The sequence below is a fragment of the Saimiri boliviensis genome, chromosome 4 (genome assembly GCF_048565385.1).
Source record: "Saimiri boliviensis isolate mSaiBol1 chromosome 4, mSaiBol1.pri, whole genome shotgun sequence".
Lineage (NCBI taxonomy): Eukaryota > Metazoa > Chordata > Mammalia > Primates > Cebidae > Saimiri > Saimiri boliviensis.
The window spans coordinates 81,678,419-81,699,679 of NC_133452.1; the positions used below are offsets into that span (position 1 = coordinate 81,678,419).

Here is a 21,261-nt window from a genome sequence, read left to right on the forward strand (position 1 = left end):
AGAAAAGACAACTTTTTTGGGGGTGTATGTACAACCTAGATGCCCCTTTTCCTGCATACAGTTCCCCTCCTGCTAAGACTAGATCCCCAGCACTATGTTTGCACCATTGTTGATGGGCCAGGGATGGATACCTACCTATAGCTGGGCAAAACTCCTTTTTTTTTTTTTTCTAGGAATTTGAAACTGTGAGTGAGAGGTACTTCTTGGTTTCTCTGTGAGTTGTATGAATCTCAAAATTGAAACTAAGGAGCTGTGGGACACCCACATTTAGCCACATGTGTGTAGAAATACTGAAAGCCAGTCTTGGAGAGAGGGAAGGAAAGAGAAAAATAAGGTTCCAGGTTCCAGCTTCCTGATAATTTCCTAGTAGCTGAATCTGGCTCTTGAGTTTCACCAAATATCCTGGCATCTTCTAATAAATTCCCTTCGTGATTAAGGGTAATTTAAAGTGGACATCTTCTACTTGTAATCAAGAGAGTGTCAACTAAGGAAAGTTCACATCAGTGAGGAAGGAGTTATTATGATTTTCTTAACAACAGTATAAAAAAGTATTTGCCAAGGCCTGGTTACATCTAGTTGCTAGTTTATTTTCTGATACTGATGCCAATTGCCAATCTGGGGTCCAAATATATTGTGTGCTACTTAAAATTCAGGTGACATTCTTCTTTGCATTATTTTATTTATATTACTAGAATGAAAATTTTTTTCTATTGTTGGATATTTAAATAGACATATATATTTTTTCTTTCAGTGAATTAAGTTTTGAATGTATCCTTCATAAATCTGTAATTCATTTTTCAAAAATGAATATAAATAGGTGTTAATACAAGCATATTTTATAAGGGAAACATTATCATCAGTTGAAAATATTATATCTGCTTAACAACAAATGCTCCTTTATCCTGTCTTTTTCCCTAGTGGTAATTGTTCTTGGAGTTTATAAATCAATAGAGCACCAGTTATTTACACAGGAAAGAGATATATTACATCTTTTAAAGAAAAATCAATTTAGATTTAATGATGATGCATAAAGTCTTTCAGAAATCTAGTTTGAAAGTTATATCATTTAAATTGATTTCTTACTTTGGAGTCTAGGCAAAAAACTTAAAAGCTTTTCATGATAAGAAAAAATTTCAAAGTCTGTGTTGGTAAAGTTAACATAGTTAAGGGCTGATAAGAAGAATTTCAAACTAGCTTGATCAGTGTAGACGAGAAAATGCACTCAAATAATGTATCCTGCCTAAACAACTAGGAAGAAGTTATCTCTATTAGTAATCCTCATTAACCAACTCAGTCCTCGACCTGGCTACTTCTGTTTGTGTTAGCATCTTGAGCCCTGTGGTTGTGGCAAAGACTCACTATGGAATCTGAAAGAATGTCAATAATATTATTAAAATCATCATGGCAAAGAAGGTTCCAGAATGAACCACTGTACTCTTCTCCCCCAATGTTCTGAAAAATCTGAGCACTGGACAGATAAAAAGTTATAAACAGACAAACCTTGCTTTATTATTAGAGAAGATGATCACCTTTGGAGAACGGATGCATCTCGATTTCAATGTGAAAAACAGATTCAAAAAAATTTTCCCAAGTTTACCCCATTATCGATTTTTGGTTTACACCACTGTGTATGGGCATTGTTGTAGCATTTTAACCTGCAAAAGCACTTTTTATAGGAATTTGGTCCAATGTACTCATCTAATGGCAAAACTGAGGCCCAGAAAGATTTGATAGCCTTTTTAGAATTATGAAAACAATTTGACATAGCTGTAGAACCAGTGATGAAGCAGGTCTTATTTTCGAGTGCTTATTATGTAGCAAGTACTATGCCAAGAATACTGTATACATTTTCTCATTTTGATTCTGACAATCCTATGATGTTTGTATCATCATTACACAATATTATTCTTATCATAGGTAAGGAAACTGAGGCATAGGGTAATGAAGTACCTTGCTCAATGTCTTTGCAGCCTAGAAGTGGCAGGGCTAAGACTGAATTCCAAAGCTTAGGCTCCCACCCATACCCCTAAGGCCATGGACCTTCCCACTACACTGTCATTCCTTCCATGCACTTCATCTCTATCAGAACTTTGTAAGGCCTTATAGAAAGGTTCTCTACTCAAAGAACAGTTTGCATTTTAATAATAGGCAATGTATATATCTGAAAATATTTTTAAATAATAGAAGTTGAAAAGCAGCCTCGATTTGAATAGTATGACATTAAATATAACATGTACTTTTTAAGCAGAATAGTGACATTTTGTTAAAATTCAAGGGAATAACCTGACTCTTAATATTTAACAATGATTCTGAATTTGAACATAATATTCTTATTTAGAAAATGTTTTATTCACTATGCATTTAGATATTAGACTAATTTGTGATGGAAAATTTCACTAAGCAGCTGTGTGTTCATTTGCCATATGTCACATTCTTTCCAAACCAGACATGATGAAATCTGATTTACATTTGGGAGAGACCAGCTGCCTCTCCAGTAAATACGTTCACTCAGTGCTTGGTTAGGTAACGATATCCTACTAACCAAGGACCAAATGATTCAAGCATTCTGCAAAGAGCAACTAGTTTAATAGGAAGGTATATTAAAAAAACAAAACAAAACACTGTGAAAGGCACTAAATAAAACACGGTGAAAGGTACAGTTATTTGTTAAACTGGAAATTATAATAACAAAATGTATTTTAATTAAAATTAAATAAATTTAATTAAACATAGTAAAAATCATAATTTTCAATTACAAGTTTTGATAACTTATAATCCGACAGTAGTGTCTGGTTATTGCTAGTAACATAAACCTATTTTCTGGCCTCCTGGACTGCCTCAAAAACTTTTGACAGAAACGTTCAAATATGTGGACAGAAAATTCTGAAAGCTTAATGCTCAAATCTCTGTCATAGAGATGATGATATGTTTAGTTCTTGAGAAAGAACAATTAGCAGAGAAAAGAGAAGACCTAAGTTTGAATTTTAGTTTGGCTGCTAAATCTTTGCATGAGTGAAATAGGTCATTTACTCTCCTGTGTTTTCCTTTCTGCCTTCAAAATAACAATAGCAGCAGCAGGAACACACTTATGTAGCAATTAAAATATGCCAGGTACTGTTCTAAGCACTTTTTCACATACTAACTTAACTCTGCAAACCCCTCTGAGATGATAAGTATTAGCATTATTTTCATTTTATAGGTAGGGAAGCTGACCTACCTATAAAATGAAAATAATGCTAATACTTATCATCAGTGATGGAACTAGGATTCAGCTCCAGAATCTATCTTAACTACAACTCATTTTCATCAATTGAGGGGGTAAAAATCTCTGGATTATTAAAGACCTTTTAAAAGACAAATTACAGAAATCTTCTTAAATTGATTTAAGTAAGAAGAAGACTTTACTTGCTTGTGGAACTTCAGTGTCGAGGGTAGATCAGGCACAGGTGGATCCAGAAACTTAAAGTCAAGAATCTTCCTCCATCTCTTGGCTCTTCCTTCCTCCATGTAAAGTTTTATCCCCAGGAGGCACTCCCCTTATGTTGGGTCCCTGCAGTTTCTGGCATGTATCCCTAAATCTCCAAATCCAGTGTAGATGACAGCACCTGAACACCTCTCAGCTGAGCCTCATTGATTCTGTTTGGTCTGCTTGGATTATGGCCCAACCCTGAACAAATCACAATGGTCTGGAGAACAAGACGTTTGGATGGGCCTGGGTCCCATGTCACTCTTGGAGCCAAGGGTGCTTTCATTGTGACCTGAACCATTTGGGCAAAAAACGACAGATGGCCACCCCAATTAGATTGTTACTTCACCAATTTCCAGCAATAAAAGCCTGCAAATTTCTGCCAGTGGGAGGTGAGAGGAAGTGGTAGGGAAGAGAAGACTGTGATGTATATATTTATATGTGGATTACCAAACCTCATTTCCCGCTAGTGACTTCAAGGACTCCTTTGCTACTTTTCCTAAGATAACTGGAATACTGAATGACAAAGGCTTATGTAAAAGTTTTATTTTCATGCTATAATTTTATAGTACTTAAAACTGGCAACCACCTAAAAGTCCAATAGTAATGACTGGTTACTTAAGATACAGTATATCTACACAACAGAATATTATTTACTTATTAGAAATGATGTTTTCAAATAATAATTATATGTGAAACTTATGTTAAATAGGTAACGTTTACAGCCATAAAAAAGAATGAGTTCATGTCCTTTGGAGGGACATAGATGAAGCTGGAAGCCGTCATTCTCAGCAAACTAACACAGGAACAGAAAACCAAACACCGCATGTTCTCACTCATAAATGGGAGCTGAACAATGAGAAAACAAGAACACAGGGAGGGGAACATTACACACTGGGGCCTGTCGGAGGGTGGTGGGCAAGGGGAGGGAAAGCATTAGGACAAATACAAAATGCATGCAAGTCTTAAAACCTAGGTGACAGATTGATAGGTGCAGCAAAACACCATGGCACGTGTATACCTATATAACATATTGTAACCTGCATGTTTTGCACATGTATCCCCAAACTTAGAGTAAAATAAAAATAATAAAAAAAGATGTCACAATTGTTGGAATTGATGTAAAATATCCAAATTCAATTATTAACTATATTTCTTACAGTTCATCCAAATTCTGCTTTGGATATAGTCAATGTTTACTAATTTATGTTGTTGAATCAATAAATAGAATGAAAAATTGCATATCCTTTAAAAATAATTAGAAAAAGCAGAATACAAGAAAAGTGTATAATGTACTCCTGATTTCACTGAAGAATAACAATCTTTTCTCCCTATATAGAGGAAAAGCACTGATGCAGAAATTCATGAAAGTATCAATAGTGGCTACCTCTTGGTGGTGGCAATAAGAGTAATAAGAGCATAAAACTGCATTGTTTTATACTTCTCTACATTTCCAAATGTTCTGCAAGAAACATGTAAAATATGTATAAGCAGGAAAATCCCTTAAAGTGGTTGAATGGATGAATTTGAACTTGTTTTGTATCTGCCAAATTCATGCCAATTTACAGAGAAGAAATGTAGATAATACAAGAATCACACAAAAAGTACTCTTAAAGAGTTGGTTTTATTAGCCTACTTCAAAGGCTGTTTTATGAGTTCTTAAGTAACTAGAAGGCTTGATTACATACTTGAAGAATATTTATACAGGTGTGTCCACTTCAAGGGCATTTGTTATAATGCCAGAAAATTTAAATTAATAAGATAAGGATAATTATTTATATTACAAAAATATTAATGATATCACAAGATCACACAAGCATTGTAAAATTCCACTAGATACATAGAAACCTTCTCTGTGCATTTTAACGATGATTCAGTTTCTAAAAATTCTGTTTGCAAGCCACTTTTCAGAGGAGTATATCTAATGTGTCCAGCAAGATAAGATTAAACTGTATAAAGTTGTAAAACTTAGAGTAGCTGGACTTGATACATACACTTAAAATATAACTGATAAAAATCACATCTACTTAGTTCAATTGTCCTCAAAGGACCGTGGAGTAGAAGCTGAAATACTTAATTATCTTCATCATTGTCGTTATTATCATAATCTCATTGTTTTAGATTTCAGCATAATTTTATATATAGTAATGAATCATATATTCTGAGAAACGCATTGTTGGGTCATTTCATCATTGTGTGAACATCATGGAGCATACTTCCACAAACCTAGATGGTGTAGCCTACTGCACACCTAGGCTATATGGTATATTCTATTGCTTCAAGCCTACAAAGCCAGACGGCATGTTATTGTACTGAATACTACAGGGAAGTATAACACAATGGTAAGTTTTTGTGTATCTAAACATAGAAAAGGTACAGTAAACATATGGTAAAAACATAAAAAAAAGGACACTTGTGTAGGGAACTTACCATGAATGGAGTTTGAAGGACTGGAAGTTGCTCTGGTTGAGTCAGTGAGTCAGTGTTGAGCGAATATGAAGTACATTACTGTATACTACTGTAGACTTTAAAAACACTGCACATTTAAGCTACACTAAATTTGTAGAAAAACATTTTCCTTTCTTCAATAATGAATTAACCTTAGCTTACTGTAACTTTTTTGCTTTGTGAACTTTTTAATTAGGCCAGGCATAGTGGCTCATGCCTGTAATCCCAGCACTTTGGGAGGACGAGGTAGATAAATCACCTCAGGTCAGGAGTTCGAGACCAGCTTGGCCAACATGGTGAATCCCCGTCTCTACTAAAAATAGAAAATTTAGCTGGGCATGGTGATGCATGCTTGTAACCCCAGTTACTTGGGAGGCTGAGGTAGGTGAATTGCCTGAACCTGGGAGGAGGAGGTTGCAGTGAGCTGGGATCATGCCACTGCACTCCAGCCTGGGAGACAAGAGTGAAACTCTGTCTCAAACAACAACAACAACAACAACAACAACAACAACAACAACAACAACAACAACTTTTTAACTAAAAAAACCTTTTTGACTCTTTTTGCAATAACAGCTTAAAACATATTGTGTAGCTATACAAAAATATTTTCATTCTTTATAACCTTATTTTATAAACTTTTTTCTATTTTAAAAAATTTAAAATTTGTCTTTTTCAGATCTTTTTGTTAAAAATGAAGATACTAATGCCTATAATCCCAGCACTTTGGGAGACTGAGACAGGTGAATTATTTGAGGTCAGGGGTTTGAAACCAGCCTGGCCAACATGGTGAAATCCTCTCTCTACTAAAAATTAAAAAAAAATTAGCAGGGCATGGTGATGAGTGCCTGTAATCCCAGCTACTAGGAGGTTGAGGCAGGAGAATCACTTGAATCTGAGAGGCGGGGGTTGCAGTGAGCAGAAACCGTGCCACTGTACTCCAGTGTGAGCAACTGAGTGAGACTCTATCTCAAATAAATATATACATACATACATACATGCATACATACTAGATACACATGCATTAGCCTCAGCCTACACAGGCTCAGTATTATAAGTATCGCTGTCTGTTTACACATCTTGTCCCATGGGAAGGTCCTTCAGGGGCAATAACATGCATGGAGCTGTCATCTCCTATAACAATGCTGTTTTCTGGGATAACTTCTGAAGGACCTGCCTGAGGCTGTTTTACAGTTAAACTTCATTTTTTTTTTTAATTAAGTAGGAACACATTCCAAAATAATGATAAAAAATTATAGTACAGTAAATATATAAACCAGTAACATAGTTGTTTATCATCATTAACCAGTGTTATGTACTATATGTCATTGTATGTGCTGTACTTTTATACCACGGGCAGCACGGTAGGTTTGTTGACACCAGCATCAGCACAAGCACATGGGCGATGCATTCTGCTACAACACCATTGCAATAACCATGATGTCACTAGGCTGTAGGAATTTTTCAGCTTCATTGTAATCTGTGGGACCACCATCATATATGTGGTTTGTGGGTGACCGAAATATTGTTAATATGCTGCATGGGCATCTATTACCTTATTTTATCCTGGTAAGTCTGTTATGATCATCACTCTTATGAGATAACTAAAGTATGAAACAAATAAATGGCTTTTCCAAGGTCACACACACAGCAAGGTGTAGAATTCACATCTCTTAATCATCGATTTGCTGTTCTTATATCACCACCTATAAAGTGATACTGAATTCTCAGCATTAATGAAACTAATAAAATCTTGATATTGTATAGAGCTTTATATTTTACAATTTTTTTGACATAGATGATCTAATTTCAGTCTAAGAACATTAGTATGACATAAAACTACCAGGTGATACTGAATTGAATCTTTATCAAACAGCTTTTCGTGTCTTATCATATTGTGGCAGGCAGTGTCTCAGATGAATTTCAGCAATTTGATTCCTTTAAGTATTCCTCCCACTGTGTAATTCCTTCCCTTTAAGTTGGGCTGGAACTAGTGACTTGTCTCTAATGAGAAACACAGCAGAAGCCATGGGACGTCACTTCTGATATGAGGTTACAAAGACTGTGGCTTCCATTTTGGCACCTTTCAGTCTTAGCCCTTGCTCCAAGGAAAGCAAGATGCAACATCTGGGTAAAGCATGCTGCTTTGTTAGTAGCCCTATGTGGTAGCAAAAGAATGTCTCCAGCCAGCAGCCAGCTGGCACCTGAGGCTTGTTAACAGCCACATGAGTGAGCTTGGAAGCATTTCTTTCCCCAGCCGAGCCTTGAGATGTCTGCAGTCTTGGTTGAAAGCCTGCAGCCTGCGAGTGAGAGATCTGAGCCACAGGACCTAGCTAAGCCATACCCAGGTTCCCAACCCATAGAACTGTGATAAAATAGATCATGAAAACCTGTTGTTTTAAGCCATTAGGCTTTCGGTAATTTATTATTTAGCAATAGATAATGAATATACGTATTTAATCCTCATAATAGCCTATGACATAGTACTGTTATGCGAGCCCTAACAAATGAGAAAACTGAGGTTTGGAGATGTGAAAGCAGTTAACGAATGGCAGAGCTGGGATACGAACCTGGACTCCAGAGCTTGGGCTTAAGCCTCATGCTGTGTTACCCCTAGGAGTGTAACACAAGGTGCAGTTTGACATCACAGGTGAGAGTGAATCAAAATAGTGTACTTTGCTTTGAGAAACTTCCCTTAAAAGAGGTTGAAGTAGACAGGGCATGTATTATTGTCCCCATTGTAATGATGACAGACCATGCAGCTCACGTAGCCAAGAGGATAGGTTATCAACCCGGGCCCTCTGTCTCTAGGTCCATAGAGTTGAGCCTGTGCTTCACCTCCATGCCAGTACTGTGGCACTCACTGTACATTCAGCAAGCCCTGAGCAAGCTGGTGGGAGGTTGGGTGACATCCACAGGACAGGTCAATTTGTTCTTTGGAGGGCATTTCATGAGATGCAATATCTTTAAACAGGCATTGGTTAACACCCCATCCTCTTGGCTGTGGGTAGACCCTCTCACCCTTACATTCAGACTCATTTTACTAAACAGGCAAAACATAGCTACAAATAGCACATATTTTAATATAACAGAAATATGTGGTAATGATAATCATTAATCATTCATTATTAATTAAATGTATGCTAATGGTACATAAATCTGAGAAAGGGCATCCAGTACACTTAAGGCAATGTGAGAGATTATCTCGAAACCAATGGGACCTGGCTGGACATCTTTTGTGCTGGAGAAAATTATTCCATCTGCATCACAAGAGCATTGCCTCTGTCACCAAGCTGAAACTAATCAAGTCTTGTGAGCTTTGAGACTTTTACTTCCTCTAAAGTAATTTTTCATCCCTTCTTGGTAAGATGCTTCATTTATATGTAAGTCACAAAACCCTGGGGTCAGTACACTCTGGTTCTCCAATGCCTGCGACACAAAGTATAAAGCCTCAGTTGGCCTTAGAAACAGGCTTGCTGTGTTGCAGAGAGGGCGAGGAGATTCCATTATTTTACCAGTTTACAATCTATGAAATAAAATATGCTTGCCAATATGAATGTATTTTGCAAATGATTTATTTGCTAATTGTAAACTAAGTTACATATTTAATGCTTGATTTTTTAGCATTCTGTGTAAGGAATTGAATTAGGCTTAGAGGGAAAGAATGATAAGAAAGTTAAAACAATTGAAATGACAGAGTAATAGAAGAGGAAATCATGCTTCTTTCCTTGAATGTTTACTTAAATTATGCTGAATTATGGTAGGATAGTATTTATGGATTACTCTATTTCAAATTCTGGTGTCAGGTAAAACAATTCCTTGATGAGGGTAGGATTCAACATTAAAATTTGCACTATGTAATGAAATTTAAAACGTAAGGTACCTAAGTGGATATACAATTCTTGTTCACTTATAATAGTACAGCAAAGAATTAGTTACAATGACAGACTACACTGTCAGAAGTCATGTAAGGATAAGTACTGAAGTCAGAGGGATGACTTTGGAATATGGAGTCCTTTTCTGCAGATTATTCTTCCTCCATCTTCCTCAGATGAAATGGGCTTTCCTTTCCCATTTTTCTTGGATGCCAACAGCATCTTTTCTACCTCTCAGGCATGTTTTCTGACCAACAGTGTACAAGCATAATATAAATCCCTATGATTACATTGTTGCTAACCAGGCAAGCTATTGTAGGAAGCCACCTTACTGATTTCTCTCATTCTTTCTAATGGCATTTTTATTTATCCACTTGAGTTCTCCTAGTAGCTAATTATTTAATCTGTAATTAATAATAAAGCTTTTCCCTGACCAATATTTATAACACTTATTCCTCCCTCCCTCCCTTCCTTCCATTTTTCCTTCCTTCGTTTTTCCCTCTCTTCCTCTTCCTTCCTTTCACTACATTGGTTGTAACATTCAGATAAGTGTCAAATAATGTTGGTAATAGCAGGCTCCCTCTTGTATCCCGATTGTGTTTTACTAATATCATATGGACAATTGTTTGAGAAGGATATCCTCATTGTGAAAAACTGCTCTTTTCTATTCCTAGTTTTCTAAGAATTTTAAAGAAATTACGGATATACGTTGAATTTTATAAACATTTGGTAAATTTTCAGCTGACCCTTGGCTCATTGATGTGATATTCCTACTCATTTAAAAAGGCAATTTGAGTTCCCTGTAAAGAAAATTCTGGTAATAAAATATTTGCAACATATTTTCTTACTTAAAGATGACCTATCTATAATCAGTGCTAGTTCTCTGAGAGTAAGTTCTGTTATATGGCTTTTTGTTTACATAGCTATAATAAACATTTATTTTTGCATATCATGCCGAACGCTGTAGATCGATGCTACCTAAAGGGTGATCTATAGATTAGCAGCATTAGCATCACCTGGAAGGTTGTTAAAAATGCAAATCCATGGCTTTACCCCACACTACTGACTAGAAGCTTTGCAGGTGGGGGCCAGGAGTCTGAAGTTTGACATGCTTTCCAGGTGATTCATCTGCACACTAAGGGGTGAGAAGCATCACTATAGAGCATGCAGAATTCTTGTGACTCTCTGGGTGCAAATCAACTGCAAATGGAATTCCAAAGTGATGGACTGGGACTGGGCTCTTCTCCTGCATGCATAAAGAAATATGTGGATTCAGAGTTTGGGGATTCACGGTTGGAGAAGGTAGCACTCAAGGGCATGCTCTGGGTCTTGAGGACATAGCTGAACTGAGGCAAAGTTTAGGAATTAAAAGGGAACAAATCTTATCCACAGAGTTCAGGGCAGTGGAACTCAGCCTGTACGTATTTCTCCTTATTTTCTACAAGACCAGCACTATACACTTCACCTAAATTGAGGCCAGGATTATTTATACAATTCCTCTCAGAGGAACAATAATGAAAAAATATATTTAATTTTTGTGGGTACACAGTAAGTGTGCATATTTATGGGGTACATGAGATATTTTGCTACAGGCATGCAATGTGTAATAATCACATCAGGGAAAATGGGGTATCCATCACCTTAAACATTTATCCTTTGTATTACAAACACCCCAATTATACTGTTTTAGTTATTTAAAAATAAATGATTATATTATTAAAAAAATAATAATTGTAATAACACCTATAATTTCTTCACAGCCTATGCAGCATCAATCTTTCTTTACTCCTTCCAGTTGGTATTTAGGCAGGAGTTATTATTTCCATTTTAGAGATATGAAAACTGGGGTGCAGACTGGGCAAATAACTTATTTCTGGTCATGATAAGAACAAAATGAGGGAGAACATTAAATTACAAACAAGAGAAGCGAACTGGAGAACTGGAATAAGAATGTCACAGAAAATTAACACAACGAAGGTCAAATAGCCAACGGCATGCTTAAAAAACCCCATGTTTCTTTAATAATGATATTTTTGCAGACAGCAAAACTATTTCTGAAAGGAGTTAAAAGGAGAAAGTAAGTTGCATCTAGGAATAGAGCTGGGATGGATGCAGAAAACAGTGTAATTCTGCCCTTTCTGGGTCATAAAAACCGGAGTGGCTCTTGCTAGGTATTCACTGAATACAGGTGTGTGAAAGCCAGGAGCAGCAGCCCCAGCAACGAAGGCAAAGACAATGAACCATCAGGTCAGAGGCATCAACGTCAGCCACAGGGCTGCTGTCTGATGCGAGAGGAGTTTTCCCGGCAGAGTCTGCTCTGCCTGAGAAAGGTTCTTCACTTTAGCCCCTTTTTGAAAAGTGTACAACATAACATTTCTTTGCAGGATATTGCCACTAACTTGAATAAGCAGAGATAGTAAAGGGAGGTTTTTCATGAGCAGTTTTTTGTTGTATTTCAGTTGTTATGCGGGTTCAGTCATGAGAAAGCTATAGTAGTTTATTTCAAGCATTAATTAAATCCAAGTAATACCATCTCTCTCTCTCTCCCTCTCTCTCTCTCTCTCTCTCTCTCACACACACACACACACACACAGAATTTTTTGATGATCATCTGAAAAGTTCTCACTGAAGAAAGTTCTCACTATACCTTCTCTACCCTTTTAAGAGAAGTTCTTCATCCAGGGGCCACATGTTTCTTAAGATTTCTGCCTCTCACCATAGCCCCAGCTGTTGGGATTGCTATCAGAACAGTCTTCAGCTGACAGCCCCTTTAGGAATGTCCTCAGCTGCAGAAAGCTGCCTCCCCAAAGATCATGCCTTGAAGACCACACTCAGTGACTATGTGAGGAAGGAAGACCTCCTATTTTGGTTCATCTTGGGACAACTCACGGTTCATTTTAGCTCAGAGCTGCTCACCACGGGGTCAGCTGTGAGTGTTGTTGGGCCCATTTTGCAGCTTAACCCAATCCTGCTTCCTTCTTTTATTCCTTCAGTATGGTTCCCAAGGGCATTTCCTAGTAAACATCCTGCATATTAACCCCATCTCAGAGCCTTTTACTTGGAGAACCCAACCTGACATATGCCCCAAAGACATTCCTAATCACTTCCTAATGATGCAAAGAACCTACTGCATGGACAATCTACTTGTATTTTCAGATACAGTTAGATCTTCCATGAAGGGTTGGAACCTGCCTTTCTGAATATTTTGTTAACTGGATGTGTCCTCTTGAATCAGCCAGATAAAGACTATCCTCTACAAATTCTACTTCCTTTACATCTATTCATTTCCCCTGAATTCTATCTTGTATCTAAAAGGTAAAATAAAGTTTTAGCTGATTCATCATCATCTCCTTCGTTTTGTAATTGTGCTGCTAAAAGGAGACGAAACTGAGGGGAAAAGCAAATGATTCATAGGTCAACAGTTCAGGAAATATGGAGTAGTCATATTCCTTTTTAGGTGGCTACCCCTTACCATTTGCAGGTGGGGATGGGGGCTGTTGTAAAAGAGAGGAGTCTAGTGAGATCTATGTGAGAAAAGACAGTGAGAAAATAATCTGTGCAGAAGCACAGATTTGGAGTCACCTAGGCAATCCTTTTAGCCTTTCTGAGATGCAATTAATATGTTCTTATTCACTCTCCTGTGTTCTCAGTCATGGTGAAGGGAAACATCATCTACCGGGTTTAGAAATTCGGAGTGTTCTGCATTCTGTCCTTCCCTTCACTCCTCACATCCATTTAATCTCACCACATCATTTTCTTCTTCTCCAAAAGCCCAGATTCATCTGGTTTCTGTTTTTCTTTCTCCATGTCAACTGTTACTGCCTGGTTCTGGCTCTCATTGTGGCCATTGCCTCTACCAGGCCCACTTTCTTATAGCTCCATATTACAGCCAGAGTGATTGTGCCACTGCACTCCTGCCTGGGCAACACAGAGAGACTCTGTCTCAAATAAAACAAAACATCAACATTCTTTGATGATTCCCCTGAAGGTAAAGTCCAATTTCATAGGCTCCTCTCCACGACTCACACACACTTCTCAAACCTTCTCTCTAGTTTTTCCCCCAGGTGAGTTCACTGCCACTCACTCTGAGCTTTTGGCACTTTTCTAAAAAGGACAGCAGGCTAGGTGGTTTGATGACAAATATAATTTTTTAATGAATGATTGAATGGTGAGGCCAATAATACCTTGAAGTGCTTTTGTAAGTATTAAATAATGTATGTGCAGCTCTTACCTTAGTTCCTGAAACATAGCAGACACCCAGCATATCACTTCGTTCCTCCTTCTCTCTTCCCTACCAGTGCAGATGAATGAACTCGTAACTCTGAACATTATTAGGATATTGTAGCTAAAGTCACTTTTTGGGAATTATTCCCTATGAATCTCACCATCTATTTGGTGTTTACTCCAAAAAGACACTCTGGCTTATCTTCAATTCCCAAGAATGTAAATCTCGACACAAATTTAACTTTCTTGAGTAGACTATCCCTTCAAAAACCTATACCTTAATGTTTGAGTCAGATCCTTCCCAAATCTCTTAGAAATATCACCACATGCTCATTATCTGATAAAGCAATAAAGAACAGCCGCATCAGAGGAAAGACTATCACAGGGCCTGGGTTTACTTTATTTGGGCACATTAGGTAGTTGGGGTCATTAGCAGGACCTGGGAGTTTTAGAACTGCTAGCTGCTGGTGCTGGTAGCTATTTCTCAAAATATTTCTTCCTATAAAATGCTTTCCTTCTCACATCAGATTTCATAAAGACTTCCCATCTGGTCTGCACTGATAACTCGAATCCAGAGATGCTCATTCCTCTTACAATTTGTAGTTTAAAATGATCCAGATGCAGAAGGATTAGGTTTTATAGCTTCTTCTAAAGGATTTTGTCTTCTTAATCCTACAACTGCATATGTTGAGAATTGATCAATATGAGAGAGCACTAACAATAAACCTATTAAAGTATCCCACTGGCTATGTGTATTTTTCATATGATGTGCTTTAGGGTAATGCAATAATGGAATAAAAACACTGACATCTATTTGGCTAAGGACCGAAGTAAACCAGGCAATCCATAGTGTATGAGACAAAATAAGAGAATGAAAAATGAAAGACAAAATTAGAATCAATCTGTATTAGAAAGAGGATTCTCAAGAATTTTACCAATTTGCTGTAATCCAGAAAATATGCCAATTGATTGAACGATCTCTATAAATTCTGGTTCTCAGTTTCTTATTCCACAAAATGTGGGAACAAATGAAAAGCAGCTGGGATTGTGATGAAAATCCTTTTATCTCCAGGAAGGTGAACTTTATTGACTGACCTAAGCCTCAAATTTTAGGGGCCACAATACTGGCTCTAGAAAATGATTCAGGGAGGATAAAACAGGAGAAGCAAGCCACTCTAAGGTGCTGCTGCCCATTTCTCTTCTCTGTTCATCTGTCACCTCATCACTTACTATGGCATGCACATCTTCAGTGTTTCCCTGGGGTTTATGTTCATATAATTTCACACATAATAAAAGTCTGGTAGGTGGAGAAGAAAGGAGCATAAAGCATGAAATGCTAAACTCATCTCTGCCTTGAGATGGCCTTGATAATTTATGACATAAAAAATAAATTCCTATTTGGTAGAAATTCAGCTTTTGGGCAGTCTCAAGCTTATTTTTTTAATGTGTAAATAATCTTGCAGAAATAGAGGGAATGCTTTCCAATATTAGAATATTAGATTTGATCTTTCACTTTTAAAGGGTAGTGTAGAAATATAATTTCAAGGTGGGCAATAAAAACAAACATAAAAAAAATGACCTGTGAGTAAAAGTGAGATGTAGGGGAATCGGACACTTGAGTAATGAGAAGATGACATGAAAGTTCAGGGCCTGAGGCTTTCTGCAAAGAGACCTACTTTTTCTCTCTTCTCCTCTCTCTCTCTCTTTTTTTGAGACAGGGTCTTGCTTTGTCATCTAGGCTTGAGTGCAGTGGCATGAATTTGGCTCACTTTGGCCTTCTGGGCTCAGGCCATCTTCTTACCTAAATCTTCCAAGTAGCTGGGACTAGAGGTGCACACCACTATACTTGGCTCATTTTAAAACTTTTTGTAGAGATGAGGTCTCACTGTATTGTCCAGGCTGGTCTCAAACTCATGGGCTCATGTGATCCTCCTGACTTGGGCTCCCAAAGTGTTGGAATTACAGGTGCGAGCCATCATGCCTGGCTGAGATCCACTTTTCATTTGAAGCCTTGGTATCTTGGTGGTGGTGGGGGTAGCATATTGACCCCACCTGGGCAATGGGCGGTGTTTGAGCCAGGTGAGGACAATGTGCTGTGAATGATACATCCTACCTCCTTCTTCAAGAATAACCCCTTCACACAGCAGAAAATAAAAATGTATTGTAGTGTTACCTGGACTAGAGATGTGTCCTGGATTTCGTCTCTGCCTAGGTACCACCTCTGAGAATCCCTGACTTTGTTATTTTCCTCAAAACAATGGAAACTTTATTTACATAATAGCTGCTGACCAGGCATCAATAAGAAACGGGAAGGAAATCTTTTATATAGACACCAGAATGGCTAACAAAGGTGACATCATGTTGAGTTGCAAGGGAGACACAATTCCCTTGGGCAGATGTTGAGAGACGTGAGCCATGGTCTCCATGAACTTGGTCTGGGACTATGCCTTGAATGAAGTCATCATGGCAGAAGTGGAAAGAATGAAAACTTGAGCTTACTATGTTTGTGATGTTATTTATGTGGAATTTAAAATTTGTCAGCTGGTGGATACACATTGTTAATTTGAATACTCTTCATTATATAAATAATCTGCTAAGTCCTTATCCCTGGAAATTGTTATGGAAGTGAAAATAATCACCTAGAGGAATGTTTGAACATGCATATACCGAATGAACAGGGTCATGGCTACATTTTTAAAGGCTCTTTTCTAGCTCTGTCATTAGAAGTCTCAGTTAAGATCTATAGCAATCCTTGGAGCTTCTGCAGCCCATATCAGGTGATGATGACACAATAGTTAAGTTCTATTAACAATGATCAATCGGGATTTGATTGAGTTTCTCTATATAGCTCTCTTAGTGATGAAATACCTGGGCAGAAGTACTTCTCCCACCTCTATGCAGCAAAATAGTTAGTGGTGGTGCTATACAATTTTAGAAATAAGCAACACACTTTGTTTTCAATCTGATACAGAAACTGAGCCTTGTCCCACTTAGGAGGTCTGCTTCATCATCACAACTCTGTGGGCTAAAGGCTAAATCTCTGAAGGGAGAAAAAAAGGCAGGCAGGTATGTTTTGTGCATTTGTTCAATGGGCCTCAAATGCCTCCATTCATTTATTTGTTGAAGACAGGGTCATCTCATTTAATTCAGCAGGAAAACAACTCTACCAGAAAGAAAAGCTGTCTCAATCTTCTCTGTATTTCAAAGGTATTTCAGATATGCCCCTCGTGAAGGAGGTTGCACAGGGAATCAGACCCAGGTGCCTGATTTGCCCCTGTTGCACAGGGTTAGGTAAGGGAAGCCCCTGACTCACAAGTGCATCTGGCTGTTTAAAGTTGTGCATATTGTGTCTGAACGTATATCTATGGCAAATATGTATTCTGGAGCAATGTTAAGTTCAGCTTAGAATGATGTACTGCTTAGGGCTTTGAGGGAAAACATAAGAATGATAAAATGAGCCTAAATTATTCTGGAAGAAACTGCTTCCCCCACCCATTTGGCGATCTATTATTTCCTCCTAGGCTGCTCCCTCCCCAAGAGATTTGGTGCAGGAGGCAAGGAAGGACAATAAGAAAGGTTAGGAAGAAGCACCTTGGGATGCTGACATTCTCTGCCTTATCCTTCTAACTCAAGGACAAGCAGCATTGGGTTGAATATAAAGTCCTTTTCCCAAAACTGGACACAAGCAGAAACATATATATATATATATATATATATATATATATATATATATATATGCAAAATTACTATGATCCTGTGATAGGAGCTGGAATCATTTCTCTTTAGCCTCAACTTCCTTTCATTTTCATTAGGTAGGCGGTCAGCGTCTCACCTTGCAGTATTGGTTGGAGGTGGCTTAAGATCAAACTTCCCATCTTAACTCTTACTTCCAAGATTTATTGTATAATTAAAAAAAATGAGCCTGCCCCATCACCTCCTCACCTGGGCATTTTATTTATCAGGACTGAGCACGGCATTATTTTCGGAGGGCTGGAGCAACCGTGCAGTCCTTTCTAATCAAAGGATTTGCAATCAGCTGGCTTTGAAATCACATCGTCCTTCTGGGGTCCCTGGACCACACCACCTCCCTGTGATTTCTACTCAAGTTTCCCCCGGCACCCCCCAGTACCCGTTCCATTCCTATTTAATCTTTAAGCTCTAATCCTTTTGCAAGGAAGCAGGATAAAATGCTCAAACCACAGTTACACACAACGTTGATTCTCAGGTTCACGCGTTTAAAGAAGAAACGCGCTCTGTACTGAGTCCGGAGGCAGGCACAGTGCCTGGGTGACCCTCATAGTCTCCCTCTGACACCCCGCACCCCACCTCCCGCTGCCTTTGCGCCTCAAAGCTGCCAAACATCCCCAAGCCAGAGCTGGAGTCCCTGGAGTGGGTCGGGGTAAGAGGGAAGCCAAGGTCGTCCCGGAAGGTGTGCGCCCCTCACCTTGTGGACGGTGCGTGCAGCCGCGCCGCACTGGGCCAACTGGGGCGTCCCGCTGGCTCCAGAAGTCTCACTCGGAACCCGCTCCTTTTCCTTCTGAGCTGGATCAAAGCACTGCTTCTCTCAGCACTCGATTCTGGGGTACGCCGAGCTCGGGGCGTTCTCCCCGCCAGCGTCCTTGCCCGCGCCACTGGCAGCCGGGCTGCGGCGAGACAGAACCTGGGAGTGCGGCGCGCCGGGCAGCCGGAGGCACCGCGGGTGGCAGGCGCTGCGCTCCGCCGAGTCTGGGCGCCCGGACTGGAAGAGGAGGCGAGAGAGCAGGGAAGAGGAGGAGCAGGAGCAGGAGCAGGAGCAGGGGCAGTCTGTTAAATCATCTACGCAGGTCGCAGCCACCCAGGACTCCGTGAATAGAGAAGTGGGTAGGTGGGATGAAAAGATGAGCCTGGGAGTAAGGCAGGTGGTGTGGTGAACTGGGGGTCGCAGCTCCGAGGTGCTCCAGGTCTTGCTTAGGTTGTAAAAGAGAAATTCTGGAGCTGATGGCGCCTTAGGGCTCCCGGTTGCAAACACTAGAGGGCAGGGCTGTCCATGTTATAAAACGGGCCTGCGGGGCTGGAGGTGTGGACAAGGGACTCACCTCCGGAGCCCCTGGCCGGTTACAGCCCTGGCAGAGAAGGGGAGAATAGATACAAGAGGGTAGACCCCGTACCCCTTTTCTGTAGCGAACCTGGGTTGAGAAGTGAGGAACAGCGGGAGCAGCTGACGGGTTTGCACGCTTTCTGTATGCGGCCCCAACAGGCAGACCCTCTGGAGGTGCATTTCTCAGCTTTCCTCCAGGGGAGATTGCAGTCAACATCTATAGGACACCTCAAGGAGAGAGATTACAAGGGAGGGGTGAGGGAGAAGTAGAGGAAAATTTGGGGGGTCAAAGTGGAAGGCGGGGAGAGGGGAGAAAGCAGTGAAAAAAAGGAGGCGGAGGGTGAAGTGGTTGGGGCTGAAAGACCTGCCCCACCCCTGCCCTTTTTTTGAGGGAAGTCTACCTGATGTCATCTCAGGTTGGCAGAGGGCCTTGTGCTCCTCTTAGGGTGCCAGGGACTGTTCTTTTTGTGGCTCTGCTGCCGCAAGTCCAGAAAAGTTAAGCTGGAGGGACTTTACAGAATCCCAGCGTTGCTAAAAGAAGCTTCCTTGGGGGCTGGTTGGTTATTCTCTGTGGAGAACTTGGGTGACTCAACCTTGAAGCTTAACATGGACATAGTCCCTGCCATTGTAAAAAAGAAAATCAGATGGTTCGAACTAGCCTTAACATGAACTAGACAATCTTACGGAGACAGTGTGATCTGTAGACAGCCTGATACGCAAATATTAGCATTGAAACGACCTTGGAAACCAAGTAGGCAACCTGGGTAGCTTCCCCAAACACCTCCCTCACACGTGTCTTTCTTGTTTGTAGCCTTATGGCTGATTTGAAAAAGCACTTTAAGTTTTTTATTTTTATTTTTATTTTTTTTTGAAGTTTGGCAATTCTAAACCAAATGAAATCCTTCTTCAGTTCGAAAAGAAAGCCTGTGTGCCCTTCCTCCTGCCTTCTGGAGTGCCTCTCAAGGCCAGCAGGGGCTGAGTAGTGGGTGTCGGGAATTTCACTGAACAAGAGAGAGGAAGGTTGGTAAATTACAGTCTTGAATAGTGATTTGCTTCTGTTAATCCCATTAAACTGAGAATAGGCTTACGTAGACTGAAGTCTAACAGGAGGATTAGGTGGAATTATGTTTTCTTACTAAAGATGACACATCTTGAAGTTTGTTTGATGGTAAAGGTGGTATGTAAAAATAAACAGAACAAGAACCATTCCTCATTTTAAAAATGAATCTTATAGGACTGAAGTTTTTTTTAGGCATCCCAAGAGAGTAAGGAAGGAAATTGTCCTACTCTGGCAACTTTAGAGTTCCTCCAAAATATGAAGGAAATATGAGTTCATTATATTTCTTTTTTTTTTTTTGGAAATTGGTTTACCTTTCTTTGGTTATTACAATGTAAGGAACTATGGAAACAAATATTATACACTTGGAAACTATCCTGAACATACCTCGGAATACCCACTCTTTGGCAGATGTTCAGCTTTATGAGTTGTCTGATTATTTTCAAGCTATTAATTAACTTCTGGCATATATTTCACCAGTTTTAATAAAATAATGCTCTCTTAATCAAGAGCTGGTAATTTAATTTGTGGATTACCCATTTGAATTTCCAGTGGGCTCTATGAGCGCTTTAAGATTGCAGGTACATGTAAATCACATCCCCATTTCATAATAGAGAATTCCTTGTCATTAAAAATCTATAAGGATTGAGCGGATCCCTGGCCATCTGGCATAAAAAATTCATCAACTTGCAGTGGGAACTCAAAAGTCATTATGAAGAAATTAATTCATCAACTCCACTCATTCATTAATTCAAAAAATATTGATAAATATCTACCATGTTTGAGGCATAGGCAACTTCTAGGACTAAAATAAAGAAGAGACAGTTTATTCTCTCAGTGGCAAGACTGATTCCCCAAACTAGGAAATCCACTCCAGAGTAATAGTTGGGAGAAGGGGAAGTACAGGATGTTATGGGAGCACAAAGGAGGGCAATCTAATCCAGGGTTTAGGACCAGGGAGTAATTCCTGGAGGTGGTAGTGGCAGTGGTGTGTGTATGGGCGGTGGGGTGGTTGATAGTGGTTGGAAGAGGGAAAAATGATGAACAATGGATTTTCCCCTCTCCGCAATACAATCCTAATTACATTTGTTAATTTTTCACTTGGATGCTGGAACTT

The 21,261-nt window shown here is 39.3% G+C and overlaps 1 protein-coding gene across 1 annotated transcript in view; it reads right to left on the reverse strand.

The window, feature by feature from the left end:
- HTR1E (5-hydroxytryptamine receptor 1E) overlaps positions 1 to 18,965 on the reverse strand; it is a 91,683-nt gene extending 72,718 nt beyond the window's left edge. Inside the window, exon 1 of the mRNA XM_003922958.4 lies at positions 18,455 to 18,965. The gene's annotated coding sequence lies outside the window, so the exon portion shown is untranslated. The remainder of the gene's footprint in view (positions 1 to 18,454) is intronic.
- Positions 18,966 to 21,261: the final 2,296 nt, after the last annotated feature.